The 18946-nt window shown below is 39.3% G+C and overlaps 1 long non-coding RNA gene across 2 annotated transcripts; it reads right to left on the bottom strand.

The window, feature by feature from the left end:
• Positions 1-10996: 10996 nt before the first annotated feature.
• LOC129634752 (uncharacterized) lies at positions 10997-16406 on the bottom strand. 2 transcript variants are annotated; one of them, XR_008705868.1, is made up of 3 exons: positions 16254-16406; positions 14665-14850; positions 10997-12821 (listed from the first exon to the last, which is right to left on the bottom strand). It is a non-coding gene; the product is annotated as an uncharacterized LOC129634752 (long non-coding RNA). The 2 variants fall into 2 exon arrangements; XR_008705869.1 differs by having other exon boundaries at positions 14676-14850.
• Between the last annotated feature and the right edge of the window lie 2540 nt (positions 16407-18946).

Here is an 18946-nt window from a genome sequence, read left to right as displayed (position 1 = left end):
CTTAAATGAAACCTTTTTCTTTTAATACATAAAAATGTTATGATTATCATGCTATCCACCCAACAGCACACTGAACTTTAGAAATACGCTTCCTATTATGTTTATGAGAATGGTTTGAATGCATATTTTGAATCAATATAATTAAGTCATTCCTCAATAGAAATTATTTTTACAGCGGAGGTCATCCAAGGTCCTTTATTGTTCCAACTGGCCTAAATTAGAGAAAAAAGCCCAGCTTATTAGCTTACTGGTTTTCTGCATTAGATGACATAAGATTAAGCCCAGTCAGTAGTAGTAACACTGCTAAGGCACCTTGGTTATCATAGTTTCTAGATGTTTAAAACATACCATATTCACAGCTGCTGCTGCTAAGTCGCTTCAGTCGTGTCCGACTCTGTGCGACCCCATAGACGGCAGCCCACCAGGCTCCCCCGTCCCTGGGATTCTCCAGGCAAGAACACTGGAGTGGGTTGCCATTGCCTTCTCCAATGCATGAAAGTGAAAAGTGAAAGTGAAGTCGCTCAGTCGTGTCCGACTCCTAGCGACCCCATGGATTGCAGCCTACCAGGCTCCTCCGCCCGTGGGATTTTCCAGGCAAGAGTACTGCAGTGGGGTGCTATTGCCTTCTCCGACCACATTCACATCACCCCTTTAAGTTACTTCATAAAATCATACCCAATATCCTGAAATACTCAATTATAATTAGTATATGAGTAAATAGTTCATTTCCAGAAGGCAATTAGTGTTAAATACCGAACAGATAAAATTGTTTATTCTACACTAAAACAAATATACTGACTCAAAATTACTCAGTTTTGAAAGTCGTTATCACTGATCACAATGACAGTTTTTCGTCTACATGGATAATAAAATCATTTGGCCATGTAACCAGTGGGAGTTCATTTCTGTGTTAGGATCCCCAAATCTCTATACAGGACAATAAAAAGAAAAGCTAGCACTACCTTTACTATTTTTGATTCTTGTAATACATTTTTAAGATAAAATTTTTCAAAATAAATATTTGATGTAAGGCTGAGCAATTCTGACATATCCCAAATAATTTACTCAGCAATGGCCAAAAGAAGTCACTAAAGATTAATTTTTCCAGAAATAGCTGATAATGTGACAATAACAACAGCAAGCAAATAAAACAGTATATGAAATGTTCTGCTGTATGGCATAAATTCTATAAAATCTATGAGGTTTACAGTAATCTAAGGTAGTGTGACTATCAATAATTTGTATTCTTTTCTATACTTTTAAGCTTTCAAGGAGCAAATTACCCATAATTGGAGAAAAATAATAAATGTCACCAAAATAAGTTATGTGAATTATTTAAAGTTGCGCCAGGATGTATTAACAAACATTGTTTTTCTCCACTTCTCTCCCTACTTAGAGTTGCTTTGTGTCTACAACAAAATCACGAGTTTGTGGTTAGAACATCTAAATAAGTAACCACACTCTCCTCATGCTGTTCTCAGTATTAGGCAATACACATACTGCATGTGAAAATGCTGAAGAATCAGTCCCATTATCTGCCCCTTATCTCATCACTTACACCCTTGTTCTCAGTTCAGTTCAGTCGCTCAGCCGTGTCCGACTCTGCGATCCCATGGACTGCAGCATGACAATCTTCCCTTGTTCTAGCTCTAGATATTTCTCACCCCTTGTTGGACTTGTATTCTGCAATAGATCTCATATTCAAGAAAATAATTTCTTCTTCCTTCAGCTTATTCTAATAGCTACCTTTGCCTCTTTATATCCTTTTCCCCAAACAGGCTAGCAGCACACCCAACATAAACTTGACACCTGGGAAAGTAGTATCTCATCTTCAAGTCTGCTTTACTCCATGGCAAAAATTCCTGGATCGTGACCTTCCCCCATCCCAGCTTTACTGAGATATGATGACAAAATTGTATATATGTAAGGTGTACAATGTGATGCTTTTGATATAAGTACACACTGCAAAATGATGACCACAATCAAGCTAATTGCCACATCCATTACCTCACAGTTATCATTTTGTGTGTGTGATGAGCACTGAGATCTATTCTTTTTATGAAATTTCAAGTATAATTTAGTATTAACTCTAGACACCTGATGTTATGCATTGGTTTTTCAGAACTTATTACTCTCTTAACTTAAAGTTATAACCAACATCTCCCTTTTTTACCTAACCCTCAGCTCCTGGTAACTGTCATTCAAGTCTTTGTTACTGAGCTCAGTTTTGTTTTGAATATTTATTTATTTAGGCTGTGCCAGGTCTTAATTATGGCATACAGGATCTTTAGTTGCAGCATGTGGGATCTAGTTCCCTGACCAGCAATTGAACCGAGGCGCCTTGTACTGGGAGGGTGAAGTCTTAGGGAAGTCCCCCCCACTTCCCCCATGCCTTTTTTTTAAGAGTCCACACATAAATGAGATCACGCAGTATTTGTCTTTCTCCATCTGGCTTATTTCACTTAGCATAATATCCTCCACATTTATCCATACTGTCAAAAATGGCAGGATTTCTTTACATTTAAAGCTGAGCAATTTATATTCTCTATCCTTAAAAATTTAGGTGGTTTTCATAATTTGGCTACCTTGAATAATGCTGCAATGTACATGGGAGTGCAGATATCTTTTTAAGATCCTGATTTCATTTCCTTTGCATACACACCCAGAAGTGGAGCTGATGCATTGTAAGGTAGTTCTGTTTTTGTTTAGGAACCTCCATGCTGTTTTCCATGATGACCATACCAATTTACATTCCCATCAAGAGTGTGTAAGGGTTGCCTTTTCTCTACACCCTTTTCAACACTTGGTATCTTTTGACTTTTTAAAAACAGCTATCCTAGCAAATGCGAGGTGATACTTCATTTTGGTTTTGATTTGCATTTCCTTAATGGTCAGTGATGTCAAGCATCTTTGCATAAACTATTGGCCATTTGTACATTCTCTTGAGAGAAATGTCTATTTGGGTCCCTTGCTCATATTTAAATTTACTTTGCTATCGAGTTGTTTGAGTTTCTTATACATTTTGAATATTAATCCTTTCATCAGATATTTACTTGCAAATATCTTCTATCCATAGGTTGCCTTTTCACTTTGTTGATTGTTTCATTTGCTGTGAAGAAACTTTTTAATGTAATCTGACTTGTTTTTAGTTTGGTTTTGGTTTTTACTTTTACTGTCTGTGGTTTTTGGTCAGGCAATGAATCCAAACATTCATTACCAAGATTAAGGCCAAAGAGCTTTTGCCCTATGTTTTTTCCTAGGATTTTTGAGGTTTCAGGTCTTACATTTAAGTCTTTAACCTATTTTGAGTTGACTTTTATGTTCAGTTAGATAAAGTTCCAGTCCATTCTCTTCCACCTAGATATCCAGTTCCCCAAACACCATTTATTGAAAAGACTATCTTTTCCTCATGCTGTATCCTTGGTTCCTTTGTCAAAGATTAGTTGATCACATATGCATGGAGTTACTTCTAGGCTCTCTATTCCGTTCCATTCATCTATATGTCTGTTTCTATGCCAGTACCATGCTGTTTTAATTACTATACCTTTGTAATACAATTTGAAATCATGAAGTGTGATGCCTTCAGCTTTGTTCTTCATGCTCAAGATTGATTTAGCTATCTGGGGTCTTTTGTGGCTCCCATAATAATTTTTGAAAAATTTTTTTCTATTTCTGTGAAGAATGACATTGGAATTTTGATGGGGATTATATTGAAGGAGTAGATTGTTTTGGGTAGAATTCACTAGGAACAGCATGCTGTCTTTCTGTCTACTAGGGTCATGCCAGTATTGAAATTTTACAAATCGTCTCTCATAGTCTTTTCTATCACACCCAGCTCTGTTTTAACTGTATTATACCTTGCAAAGTTTATTGGATTTGGTTTAGATTTCTAAGCATAAATAACTAGAATGCTCAGTTGAGTCTGGCTTTTTCTCCCAAGTATCAACAGACCCTAGCCCACTATGGTGAGCCTTAATTTTGAAGTTTGACATTTTAAATAAAAACAAAACTCATTTTTTATTAACCACATCATCAAGAACATCCTTTCCTTTGGGAAGGGCAGCTTTTAAAGTATTCTGATAATTTTTTCAATTGTTCAACTATACCTATAAAGGAAAATTCAGTTCACTCAGTCATGTCCAACACTTTGTGACCCCATGGCTGCAGCATGCCAGGCTTCCCTGTCCATCACCAACTCCCGGAGCTTGCTCAAACTCATGTCCATTGAATCGGTGATGCCATCCAAGCATCTCATCCTCTGTCATCCCCATCTCCTCCTGCCTTCGATCTTTCCCAGCATCAGGGTCTTTTCCAATGAGTCAGTTCTTCGCATCAGGTGGCCAAAGTATTGGAGCTTCAGCTTCAGCATCAGTCCTTTCAATGAATATTCAGGACTGATTTCCTTTAGGATTGAATGGCTTGATCTCCTTGCATTCCAAGGGACTCTCAAGAGTCTTCTCCAACACCACAGTTTAAAAGCATCATTCTTAAGTGCTCAGCCTTCTTTATAGTCCAACTCTCACATCCATATAGGACTACTGGAAAAACCATAGCTTTGACTGGACAGACCTTTGTCAGCAAAGTAATGTCTCTGCTTTTTAATATGCTGTCTAGGTTGGTCATAGCTTTTCTTCCAAGGAGTCATGATCTGCAGTGATTTTGGAGCCCAAGGAAATAAAATCGCTCACTGTTTCCATTGTTTCTCCATCTATTTGCCATGAAGTGATGGGACCAGATGCCATGATCTTAGTTTTTTCAAAGTTGAGTTTTAAGCCAGCTTTTTCACTCTCCTCTTTCACTTTCATCAAGAGGCTCTTTAGTTCCTCTTTACTTTCTGCCATAAGGGTGGTGTCATCTGTGTATCAGAGGTAGTACTTAGAAATATCTGTGCCATTTAGGTATAGACCATAATGATTTCACACTTTTCAATTTACTTCTCTGAATATTCTCCTCAGGAAGAAGAATAAGGGAAACTGAAAAAGGTTAGAAAAATTCAAAATAAAGGAAACATTTAGTGTCATATGATATCTGATACTTTTCTAAGATATTTCCATTCTTACTGACAGACAACAGGCAAGCAGAGAAGACAAACATTTCAGATTATTGTTAGTGACATTAAGAATAAACTGGCACCTCTGTTTGCAATGGTACTTTCATATATAAAAACGTATTCAGGGATTCCTTGGTAGCTCAGTGGCAAAGAATCTGCCTGCCAATGCAGGAGATCCAGGTTCAAGCCTGATCCAGGAGGATCCCACATGCTGTGGAGCAGCTGAGCCCTTGCGCCACAACTATTGAGCCTGTGCTCTAGAGCCCGTGAGCCATAACAACTGAGCCCACATGCCGCAACTACTGAAGCCCACGTGCCCTGGCGCCCATGCGCTGCAGCAAGAAAAGCTACCGCAATGAGAAGCCTGTGGAACACAACTAGAGAGCAATTAGGGAACACAACTAGGGAACACATTAGAGAAAGCCTGCACAGCAACGAAGACCCAGCACAGCCATAAATAGAATAAGAAATTAAAAAAAAAACGTATTCAATATTCAGTTCCATGAAGTCAGTAGGGCAAGGGAATCTCCAAAAATGAGTCTAAGTTTTTGCCTTCACTTTTCTCAATATGTTCACACATTTAGCATAAGCTGTGGGAATTGCTACTGTCTTGGTTGCTCTTGATTGAGACAATCATCATTGGGCATTTATCAGTATATGAAGAGTCTAAATATAAATTATTACCAAATCAATTAAAGACAGAAAATCCTCAAAGAATTTCCAAACATAAGCTTCTGCTCAGTGAGCATAATGGGAACCAGGAGATGACTGAAGAATAAGCCAGAAGAGCAATCCCACTCCACAGAAGCAAGAGAACATCACAGACTTAAACTTAGGTTTCCAAGCAGAATTCTAAGCGATGAGAAAATATAACCTGGGCCTGGTCCTGCTGAATAGAATCTGAGTATGTTAATTAAAAAGGAAAACTCTTGCTAGCAACGGTAAATTTCTAGAGAGGAGTTTTACACCAGTACAGGACCACCAGTGTAAGCAGCCCTTCAACAATCGCTTGAACTCGGGACTTATAATCCACAGATATCCTAAAACCACATGGCTTCCTGCGTGCCATGGTGACATTTTCAGGGAAAAAAGTTCATGTTAATATGCAAATACTTAATATTTTTCATTTTATTCCCAAATGATGTCTGGTTTGAAAAGTCACTATAAAAAGTGAGGATGAACAGATCTTAAGAACCACAGTTTTCAGTGTGAAAGCTAGAAACAAACATTAAAACACAATTATAACATAATTTTAATAATTAAGTTATGTAAGTTGGGGTTCCCAGGTGGTGTGAGTGGTAAAGAACCCACCTCCCAATGGAGAAGATATAGGAGATGCAGGTTCCCTATGGAGACGCAGGAGATCCTCTGGAGGAGGGCATGGAAACTCACTCCGGTATGCTTGCCTGGAGAATCCCATGGATGGAGGAACCTGCCAGGTTCCTCTGTCTGTGGAGTCACAAAGAGTCAGACACAACTGAAGCAACTTAGCATGTACACAAGTATTCATGGAAGTTAATTTTATTTTGGCTGATTGTTAAAGAATAACACTATCCAAATACAAATGGTGGGTGAAAAAAAGTGACATTTTTGTAAGGATGCATGTGGTGTGTTTAACTTTTATTAACTAACGTTAAAAAACTGTGATGTGTGCATAGAATATTACGTATGCATGTTCATGTTTAAAGAATGGCTGTTGATTATAAAATAAAAATCAGCTTTCATTAAAAAAAAAAGAAATACAAATGTTAAAAAATGTTTTATATGTAACGTATGTAAAACTTCTTTATTTTTGACAAAAATGAAAGAAGTATACAATTTTTGTTAATATCAGATTCTTTTTTAATTGAAGTATAGTTGATGTACAAAGTTGTATTAATTACTGCTGTATAGCTAAGTGATTCAGTTATACATATATATACATTCTTTTTTAATATATTATTTTCCATTATGATTTATCATCAGTTCAGCTCAGTTCAGTCACTCAGTTGTGTCTGACTCTTTGTGACCCCATGGACTGCAGCATGCCAGGCCTCCCTGTCCATCACCAACTCCTGTAGTTATCATAGGCTATTGAATATAGCTTGCTGTGTTATACAGTAGGACCTTGTTGTTTATTTCCATTCTATACATAAAAAGCTTACATCTGCTAATCCTAACCTACCACTTTATCCTTTCTCCAATCCTCTTCTCAGCAGCCACAACTGGTCCTCTATGTCCCTGATTCTGTTTCTGTTTCATAGATAGGTTCATTTGTGTCATATTTTAGATTCTTCATATAAGTGATACCATATGCTATGTCTTTTTCTGACGTACTTCACTTAGTATGATAATCTCTAGTTGCATCCACGTTGCTGCAAATGGCATGAGCTTTTTCTTTTTTATGGACGAGTAGTATTCCATTGTATATATGTACCACATCTTTTTCATCCATTTATCTGTCAATGGACATTTAGGTGGTTTCCATGTCTTGCCTATTGTAAACAGTGCTGCTTTGAACACAGGGGTGCATGTATCTTTGTGAATTAGCGTTTTGTTTGGATATATACCCAGAAGTGGGATTGCTGGGTCACATAGTAGCTCTAACTTTAGTTTTATGAGGACTCTCCACATTGTTTTCCACCATGGCTGCACCAACTTACATTTCCAGCAACAATGGAGGAGGGTTCCCTTTTCTCCACACCCGTGCCGGTATTTGTTACTTACAGACTTTTTAAAGATGAAGTAGTATCTCAACATCGTTCTGCTTGGCCTTTCTCTAATCATTAGTGATGCTGAGCATCTTTTCATGTATTTACTGGCCATCCATATAAAATCAGACTCTTAATAACATCTTCATGTAAAAGTCAAAACAAATACCCAAAGAATATTAAATTTCTTTTAAATTATTAACTTTCCTGGATTACTCTCATTATCATCAGCTCCATATATTGGAATTAACTTTGTCGTAGCTCAGTATGGCAGGTTCTTTATCACTGGAGGAATCAGTGACAGAACACATCTCCAGGAAATAACACTTTAATTACTACAGTGAATCTCACTGAAGTTCAAAATAAGCATTACCCAAGGTTTATATAACAGAACTGAGAAGAGACCTTTCAATTGTAAAAGTTTCTGTAAGATCAGTTTTCTGAGTTATTTTCAAGATAACTTATTTAAAACACGAAAAGTAACCCTTTCATGGCTAGCTAGGTCAACACTGTGAAGGGCCCTGTCTTGGATGAAGAATGATCCCATGCTTGAGTCCTGACTTTTCTCTTGGGAAGAGCTTCCTTGTCCACTGTTCTTTGTGATCCCTGGCCCTGGTCTGCAGGGTTCTTCCTTCTTCTCCTCTTTGGCTGTCTCTGAAGTGGGTATTGGGGAACACACTCTTCTTATAAGTACACAACTTTCCCAGCCCTCATTCTGCTCATGGGGCTTCCCTGATAGCTCAGTTGGTAAAGAATCCACCTGCAATGCAAGAGACCCCAGTTCAATTCCTGGGTAGGGAAGATCCACTGGAGAAGGGATAGGCTACCCACTCCAGTATTCTTGGGCTTCCCTGGTGGCTCAGCTGGTAAAGAATTCACCTGCAATGTGGGAGACATGGGTTCAATCCCTGGTTTGGGAAGATCCCCTGCAGAAGGGAAAGGCTACCCACTCCAGTATTCTGGCCTAGAGAATTCCATGGACTGTATAGTCCATGGGGTTGCAGAGAGTCAGACGTGACTAAGTGACTTTCACTTTCACTTTTCACTTTCATTATTCTGGACATGATGGGTAGGTGTCCAATACTCAGTTACAGGATATTTAAATACAGCCTCATGATACATTTGACAGCAAACTCTCAAAATGTAAGAGATTTTTCATGCATTCCATTCCAGAAAGTTCCATGTGCCAGAGATCTTTTTAAGAACATGTTTTTCATATAAATTGTGCTTCTTTGGGTTTTTCTGGTCCTCATATCTCTAGCTTTAAACTAGATTACCCTAGAGCTGGTGAGCTATTCCAGAAATGTTGTGCACCTCTTCTTATAATGCTATTCCTTTATTCTTATTTTTGCTTTGAGGCTTCTTAATTCACTTTAATACTGTAACTTTACCTTTAGAGGTGAAGGTCATACTCTTAATTTGATCTATTCCAAAAGGCTGAGTTTTAATAGATCTTAAGACTTTCTCAAATTTATCTCTTATATTTTCAGTATAAAAGAAATTAGCTATGCTGACTCTATGTTGTACCAAATTTCTGAGTTTTGTTTAATCTCTTTTTATTTCCACTTTCAAATTAGCCAATTATTTTAACTAGCTCATATCTCTCTTAATTCCTTGTCAAATATACCCAATCGCTTTTAGCTCAGCAGTACCTATAGGTGGAGCTAGTGGTAAAGACTGCCCCCCACCCCGGCTGCTTGTCAGCACAAGAGACATGAGACACAGGTTCAATCCCTTGGTCTGAAAGTTCCCCTGGAGAAGGAAATGGCAACCCGCTCCAGTATTCTTGCCTGGAAAATCCCATGGACAGAGGAACCTGGCAGGCTGTAGTCCATAGGGTTACAGAGTCGGACACAACTTAGCATGCATGCACCAAGTTACTGCAGGTTACTATTTATGAGTTACTTTCCATTTTTCTACTTTCTAATAAACGTTTCCTTATCACTCCTGAGCCAGCAGCTAAGCTGCTGCTGCTGCTAAGTCGCTTCAGTCATGTCCGACTCTGCAACACCACCGACAGCAGCCCACCAGGCTCCTCCATCCCTGGGATTCTCCAGGCAAGAACACTGGAGTGGGTTGCCATTTCCTTCTCCCAGCAGCTAAGCTAGTGCCATATATTTCATATTGGTATGAGATACCATACTTCTACTACTACATGAATTAGGCTATGCCTAGATTTCAGAAGCAGGATGAGCAGTAAATTGCATAGCCTCAGATTTGATGTGTTGGTATTTTCACCTCAGGGAATAGTTCACAGAAATGTTTGGTGTGGTTTGGGATTTGTGGGTTGGGTGGCAGCCATTTCCTTACTCAATATTTAATTTTAGTGGATTTAAGGACTGAGGATTGGTTAAGGACTGAAGATCGGAGCAAAAACAGTTTCACTTAGTCACAGTTAAGCAGATCTCAAATAATAAAAATTTAAAGATACATAGGGCATGTTTTATGTCTCTTATCTTCCCCTAATTAGTAGAAAAGAAACTCCTTCCAGTCAAACCATGGTGCCTATCTTAATTTAAACAGAATTTTAAGAATTAACACAGGATTTTTAATATGATCACTCTCTAAAATCACATTAAAACACTAGTAATCAAATAAAATACATAAATAGTGGGGGCAGAGGTAGGCAACTTCACAGCAGTGGACTGGAGACAGACATACCTTCTGGGGAGATAGTATGCAGATTGAGGAGTGGAGACCCTACTCGAGAAAACTAGACTAGAAAAACTAAGTACTTCAAGAGGAAAATCTTTCTGGTGAGAATTAGACCTGAGATGCCCTATATATTTTCAGGATTTAGAGTCAACTGGTGTTATAGAAGTTAGAAATGGTACATGGGCTTCAAACAGGGAAAATGCTTCAAAGTTTACAAATGGAGAGCTTATACCTTCAAGTACCCTCTGCTACTCCACATGGCTAACTAATTACTACCTTTCCCACCTCCCAACCAAAGAGGAAAAGGTTAATGACAAGAATCCACTGACTGAAGAACACAAAGAACAATGGAGAAGGCTGAACACAAGGCTGAAATGGCATTAAATGACAGCCTGCTCTCTTACTTTTGCTTCCCAGACTGTTAGCAGCCAAGTATACACTTCAGGCAAAATATTAAAGGGTTTTCTTATAGAGATGACCAACCTAACACAAAAAGACCCAGAAACTGATACACTCTTTCAAAGCCCAACTGCTCTACAGTGAATTCTACCAGTAGATAAATCTTTTCCAGGTATGCAGAGTTTTTTTTTTTAATCACAAATTTAATATTTCACTGTTAAATATAAATGGACATACAGGGACAATCAAATTGACAAGAGCTTCTAATTAAAAATAATTCAGAGGAATTTGAGACTATATAAAAGGAACAGGAAAAGAAAAATTATGAGCAACAATACCTCTAATATCCTCAAAGGGATAAGAAAGAATATTATATCCATGAAACAAAAATATAATACAGCTTTTCATAGGAGGTTTAGAGAATGAAAAATGAACCTGAATATTAAAAATTATAGAAATTACTAAAATAAAACAGAGGCAAATTAGAAACATGAGCAAGAAAGCCAAAAATGGAAAACAGAAAATAAATTATAAAAAATCCAGAAGATATAAAATTATAATAGAACTATCATAAAGAAAAAAATGAGGTAAAGTGTGGGAAGAATTAAAGAAATAACAAAATATCTCACCATTGACAGGGACCATTTCTGCCTGTCTGCCACAATGAACAGAAAAACAACCTCCCCCAGGACATATTATATGACATTTCAGAACATTAGGAATTAAGTGGAAAAATAAAACCTTCATAGATAGAAATATGTACAGCACAAAAGATCAAAAGTAATGTTTTCAGACTTCTTGGCAGCATTCCTGAAAACTAAAAGACAAAGCATCCAAAATTCTGAAGAAAAACCAGTTCCATCATAGGATTCTATACCCAGTTAAACCACTCAAGGTTAAAATAAATAGAATGACAGGCACTTTTTCACTACCTTTCTTCTTAGAAAACTTTTGAAGGATGTACTCTATTAAGAAGTAGAACAAACCAAGAAATGAGTAAACAGGATGCATGAAACAAAGGATCAACTCTGGATAATGCAGGAAAGTTCTGGGACAATGTGTGAAAAATGAAAGCATTCTGGATGAATTTGTAATAAATACATAGAAAAGAAAAAAAAATTTGCAATGTACAAAACAAAGCCATGTTTCACTAACTGGAACTGACTGAGAGTATACTTCAGTAAGGTCAGTTACTTCAGCAATAAACATAAATACTGAGTACTGACTTAACCAGAGTATATATACTGGCAATACAGAGAATAAATGTGCAGGTGGACATGCGTTCTGGCTAAACCCTAATAAATCACAGGAATAAATCAACAAATGACATCTGAATGTCTAAATCCACAAACCACAATGTAAACATGACATCTCGAAATATTAATGTAAATACCTGAACAAATAGCTAATAGAGTTGAATATTTTTGCTTCTGGGTAGTGGGACTCAGGTATAAAAAGAGATCAGTTAGATTGGTATCTTTTTTACTTTCAGCCATTTAGAACCATTCATTTTTTAAGCACATTTTTAAAATAAAATATGAGGAAAGTAAAAAACAAGCAAAGAAGCAAAATCCATACTTTTGCTATTTAAGAGTTTTGGATTTCTTTTATAATAGCCACTTAACAAATTAGTTTCATTTTTACACTAGAATTTTGTCAAGAAATTTAGCACATATACTAAAGCGGCCATTTACAATTTTAAGCACAAAGGCAATGATACTCATCACAGGAAGAGTGGATCTATTTTTGATGAGCTTAAATAAGTTGCTAATTTGTGCCAGGAGCAATGATACGGGCACTGACAATCATAAATATTAATGTCCCAAGAGACCAGGCAGCAGCCTCAGAATGAAAATCACTGGGAGTAACAAGAAATAACACTGATAACTTAACATGGAGAAAATGAAGCAAAAGGTTTCAACTGAAGAGTTGACTTGGAACACCAGCATATCCACATCATCTTAGACAGTTGGACATTACTTTCAAAAACAGTCTGCTTTTCTGGAACGGACTCCAGTCCTCCCGTCCTGTTAAGAGAGTCACGCTAAATTTCAGAAACAGAACAGAAGTCAAAGTTCCTTCTTTTACTTTTCTAAGCTCCAAACACTAAGGCCAACCTTATTTTTTCTTCCCTGAAGATTCATCTCTTTTATATATGACATACTCTTCAAATACTGCCTATCAAAGGTACAATCTGCCATTAACCTATTAGGCTGTGGTCTTACTTTGTGACTGACAACTAGGTCAACCACCTTAGAAGGCAAGAATGCTGACATCCACATTAAACATAAACATACAGTTGTGAGGGAAGGGCAGCACCACAAATTGTAAACGCTGTAAAACCATCTTTTTGTCTGGACACTTCCATCTGTACACAAGGGAATACTTAGATCCTTCTCTCTCTCAGTCCCCATCTTCAAGGAAATGGCAGAATCACTAGCAAAAAGAAATATAATCCATTCAAGAAGGTATTTAAGCAAAAACAATGTTTCTCAACTTTCAACATTATTAGACTTTGTGGCAGAGAAGGAATGTGGGCCTTCAGAGTAGCTTTGAGGGCTAGCCTGATGTGAGCTTCTAAAATCAGTGTCCTGAGCTTGCATTTTGTCTTTTAAAGTTAGGGACATTTAATCGCATGACATGCACCATTAATGTATCCCTTGTCTATTTAATTTTTAAAATAATTTATATTATTCACCAGTAAAACGACACACCCAACTTTCTCTTAATATTTTCTAGAAAGCTTGATAACTCATTAAGTGTCCTGTTAATACTATTATTACCCTGCAGCTGATACAGCAGTCTTCCCTTCTCCATGGTTTTGCTTTCTGAGGTTTCAGTTACCCATGTTCAAACATGGTCCAAACATATTAAACAGAAAACTCCAGAAACAAACAATTCATAAACTTTAAACTATACACCATGCTGGGTAGTGTAGTGAAATACTGCCCTACCCTGCTCTATCCAGTCCAGGATGTGAATCATGCCTTTGTCCAGCTTGTCCTGCCCTTAGTCACTTAGTTATCAGTTTGACTGTTTTGGTATCACAGTGCTTGTATTTAAGTAATCCTTCTTTTAGTTAATGGCCCAAAGCATAAGAATAGTGATACTAGCAATTCAGAAATGCCATAGAGAAGCTGGAAAGTGCTTCCTTCAAGTAAAAAGGAGAAAATTCTCAACTTAAGGGGAAAAAAGAGTCATATGCTAAGGTTGCTAAGATCTAGAGTAAAACCCAATCTTCTATCTGTGAAATTATGAAGGAAAAAGGAATTTGTGCTAGTTTTGCTGTTGTACCTGAAGCTGCAAAAGTTATAGCCACAATGCGTATTAAGTGCTTAGTTAAGACAGAAAAGGCATTTTTTAAAAGAGAAGATATTTTTTAAAGAGAATCATTCACATAATGTTTATTACAGTATATTATAATTGCTCTATTTTATTATTAGTTTTGCTGCTAACGTCTTACTGTGTCTACTGTATAAATTAAACCTTATCATAGGTATGTATGTATTGAAAAAACATAGTATATATAGGGTTTGGTTCCATCCAGACTTTCAGGCATTCACTGAAGTCTTGGAACTTATCCCCCAGGGATAAGTGGGGACTACTGTACTGAAAATGGCTCTGAAGGGACTAAAGGAGCACAGGCGAGCAAGCACAGATGCTGGTCCTAGCCAGGACCCAAAGTCCTTCAACTCTGGGATACTGGGAAAAACACAGATTTAGAACTCAAAAATATTGTGTTCTAACTCAGCCACTTGCTTGACACATGACCTTTGAAAGTGTCGTCATGTCTCTGATCTTCAACTTCCTCTCAGACACCAAGGCTAACTCAGGTGCAGGACTAAGTGAGTCTTAAAGGAGATAATGTACCGGAAGCACACCATAAGGAAGGCTGGTGATGGTGGTGAGGGATGGTCCTCTTCTGTGTTGGGTCTACTTCTCCATCTGTCCAGCTTCCATTCTCCAGGGTTCCTGGAGGTGCAGAACATAGACTCCCATCCACTGGGAAAGGCACCTGGAAAGATTTCTGTAGAAGAGTGGGTTGGACCATCACTCCTGGACAAGAGAAACCAGAACACACAGTAACATATAATCAGGAAAAAAAAAAAAACCTTCCTCAGGATACAAAGTGTGACAGAATAAAATAGAAATAATTACACCTGCATGATATAATTTTAAACATTTATCAGCATCCCTATTTCATTAAACAGTAATTAAAGTGCTGCAAATTCTTCCTGGCTAATGGATATATTCAGAAAATAGAATGAAAAAGCTTTGAAAGAAGCCATGTGTTTAAAAAGTTGAAAAGTGAGATTAAGGCAGGAGGGTTCCTCCATGGAAAAAAGTGTTGACATTTAAAACTGCAGGACCGCAGTCCTAGAAAACCAGACAGTAGGCGACACAGGCAATGAAATTTAATAGCCGGCTCTCAACAGGTGGACAGGCTGAAGCTGTGATAAACTGTTTCAACTCTGATGTTTAGGGCAGGAACTGGAGCAGCATGCACCAACAGATGGAGCCATTCAAAAACTAGCTGCGTGGAGATAAGAGAAAAAGCTGTGGAGACGGAAATGGGAGAGAAAAAGGCAGGGCAAAATGTGGGTTTGAAACATAGCAAATGCCATCTCCAGATGACCTAACGTCCAAATGGGAAAACTGCAAATGGCTCTTTGGAGAAAAGTTAGCCTAATGTAAGTCAAGCAAAAAAAAAGCACTCAATACGGTTCCTTACACCAAACTGTGGCCTACCTTCAGGTAAAATTCTGGACCAGGGCATTTTTAGTTTGTCTTTCTGCTGCAAAAGTTGACTCTGATCTATTTGTGGTTAGCTGCTGCTGCTGCTAAGTCGCTTCAGTCGTGTCCGACTCTGCGACCCCAGAGACTGCAGCCCACCAGGCTCCCCGTCCCTGGGATTCTCCAGGCAAGAACACTGGAGTGGGTTGCCATTTCCTTCTCCAATGCATGAAAGTGAAGTCGCTCAGTCGTGTCTGACTCTTATCGACTCCATGGACCGCAGCCCACCACACAATCAGATTTTCCAACCAAGGCCAAATCCTGCAGGCACCCTATTTGGAACACAAAGTGGGCCCCCATCATAAAACAATTGAAATAATGGGGCTGAAATCCTCGTTCTTGGTTTGCTTCATGATACGCATTTTTTTTTTTTTGCGTTTCTTTCTTACTTATAAACCCTTAGTGTGGCCACTGCCGGTTCTTCCACTCTTTGCACGCCCTCATCTTACTGCCTCAGATTCTCCCCCGCCCCCAGCCCCTCTCCCCGCTTCCGCTCACCCCCCAACACCGCGCAGGCGCGCACACACTGTCACAGGGACCGTCGGGTCTCTCTCCCTAGACCGCAAAGTCTGCGTCTCACAGGCCGAGAAGTCGAAAATGAGAAACCTGGGTGAGACACAGGTTAAGTGAACTCGCAGCCCCGGGAGGAATTTCACGTGACTCACCTCTAAGGTCAACGTTCCTGCCAGACCACTAGCCTGGTGTGAGCGTCTACAACCCGAGTCTTAAGCCACACACAGCGCGAACATACTAGAAGCACGGACCTCTTAATCTTCCAGTGCGCCTCACCTTTGCGTCCCATGCAGCCTTATGAACGGACAAGCCATTCTCGCGCGACTTGTACCAAATTCTCAGGAAAGGAAAACTTTCGCGAGACTTGGAACTTGCAGCTCTTTTTGCAATAGAGAGCCGCATGGTGGCAAGCGCAGCCCTTTGGGTAAGCGGTGCTCAGCCGCTAAGTCATGTCCGACTCTTTGCGACTCCCATGGACTGTAACCCACCAGGCTTCTCTGTCCATGGGATTCCCCAGACAAGACTACTGGAATGGGTTGCCATTTCCTCCTCCAGGGGATCTTCCAGACCCAGGGATTGAACCCTCCTCTCTTATGTCTCCTGCATGGGCAGACAGGTTCTTTACCACTAACGCCACCTGGGAAGCCCTTGGGGTAAGGACAACTGCTTTAAAATCTGCTGTGTGTGCATAAGTGGTCAGTTGCGTCATTTGTGTCTGACTTTCTGCGACACCGTGGACTGTAACCTGCCAGGCTTCTCTGTCCACTGGATTCTCCAAGCAAGAATAATGGAGTGGGTTGCATGCGCTCCTCCAGGGGATCTTCCCCACCCAGGAATGGAACCTGCATCTCTTCCAGATTGTTTACCACTGAGCCACCTGGGAAATAAATCTACTAGGGAACTTTTTTTTTTTGGTAATGTAGATTAAAAAAAAAAAAAGTAGCCTGCCGGGTCCCACTCCAGATGTACAAATCACATTCTCTGAGGTTGGGCAGGGAATATAAGAATGGCTGTGGTGGGGTGGGGTGCTTGGGTTAGACCGCGGGCAATTACTGTTTATTCAGCAAAAAGAGTAATTTCTGTTCTTAAGCAGATGTGATAATAAATATATAAGTGATTACATGTATCAGATCATGTACACCTTAAACTTAGGAAATGTTACATCTTAATTATATGTCAAACAGCTAAGATACTCTTTATACAGTACCAACATGACCATATCACTTTTCTGGTAAATCCTTGAGTGGTTTTCCATGGCTCTTAGGATTAGACTCCAAAAATCCATACCATGTAAGAATGTGGTGGTTAACAGGGGGGCTTTGTACCCAAAGTTTTGGGTCAGCACTCTCTGCTCCATCACTCACTATTGTTCGCCTTAGTTAATAAGGCTCAATGCCCTCATCTAATCTCTCTACATCCTGTATGTTTATGAGGACTGATTAAGATGTGTGAGAAACACTTAGCAAAGTATCTGGCAGGTAGCAAATGCTCTGTAAATGTTAACTGTAGTTATTTTTGGCCACTAGAAGCCTTTCTGACCCCACCTTTCTGACCCCAGCCTACCTTTGAACTCTCACCTGGCACTGCTATTTACCTTGTGCTTGATATTCTGCTTCTTCAATAACCTTTTTTCACTTTAGAACCTTCATATATGATTCTCCCCCTGAATAGAAATCCACCTTCTTTACCCAATTAATATCTCCTCAGACTTAAGATTTAGCCTCCATTTTTCTTTCTTTGTTTCAGTCCTTGGGTCAGGAAGATCCTCTGGAATAGGAAATGGGAACCCACTCCAGTATTTTTGCCAGGAAAATTACATGGACAGAGAAGCCTGGTGGGCTGCAGTCCAGGGGGTTGCAAAGAGTTGGACACCATTGAGCACACACACATTTATTCATGTGTGTGCTTTCCTGAGACCTAAGAGAAATCATTGTTCCCCTTTACCAGGCTTGTGAACCATCCTGCAGCTGCTGTGAGCGAGGACCCTGTTCTCCAGGGAACTGACTTAAAGAAGTGGTTCTTAAATATTATTGTGAATCACAATCACCTGGAGGGTTAGTGGACCCTCCGAGTTCTGCACCCCATTTCCAGAGTTTCTGATTCAGTAGGTCTGAGGAGCTCCCTGAGAATTGACAGGTCTAACAAATTCCCACATGATGGATCATTAAATCATGATGCCCATGGATCGCCCTTTCCCTGAGTTAAATTCTCCTTGCCTGAGAGTTACAACAAACCCTGCACATCTCTCCTCCACATCAGAGGCTGTGACTCACTGACAGAGGGGCAAAAAAAAAAAAAAAAGGTTTCCTGACAACAGGGCGCGACCATCTCTGGGGTACTTAACTCATCCTCCATAGCCCCTGTGGGATCAAGCCGAGGCCTCTGCTTTGCTCAGCTCCTTTCTTTGCCCCACCCTGCTCCCCCCACTTCCATTTTCCTCAGAGCACTTCTTCAATAAACCATGTACACAAGAATCCTGTCTCGGCCTCCGTTTCTGAGGAGCTCAAATGAAAACATACGTACGCAGAAATGCACTGTGGAAATACAGGTGAGTATAAAGAGCAAAATTGATTAAGAAAGGAATGCGAATTTCCTCAGAAGAGGATTTGCCAGAGCTTTCTGAGATGAAGTATATTTTCCCTTGAAAGCCTGAGTGTAGGAAAGGATGCATCCCATAAAAATCTTAAAAGTTTATCAGCATCATTTTTAACAAGCCTCAAAAGCCCAGTTGTACCTGAGGCCCGTGAGTACTCAGATTTGCCCTATCTCTGAGGCGCTAGGTTGTCATTTCATATAATGAGACGATCTGTACTTTCCAGGACCTAAAACAGGGAGGCTCTATAAA

The sequence above is a fragment of the Bubalus kerabau genome, chromosome 20 (assembly GCF_029407905.1).
Source record: "Bubalus kerabau isolate K-KA32 ecotype Philippines breed swamp buffalo chromosome 20, PCC_UOA_SB_1v2, whole genome shotgun sequence".
NCBI classification, from domain to species: Eukaryota; Metazoa; Chordata; class Mammalia; order Artiodactyla; family Bovidae; genus Bubalus; species Bubalus kerabau.
Note: the sequence above shows the minus strand (reverse complement) of the source record. Positions and strands in the feature narration are given on the sequence as shown.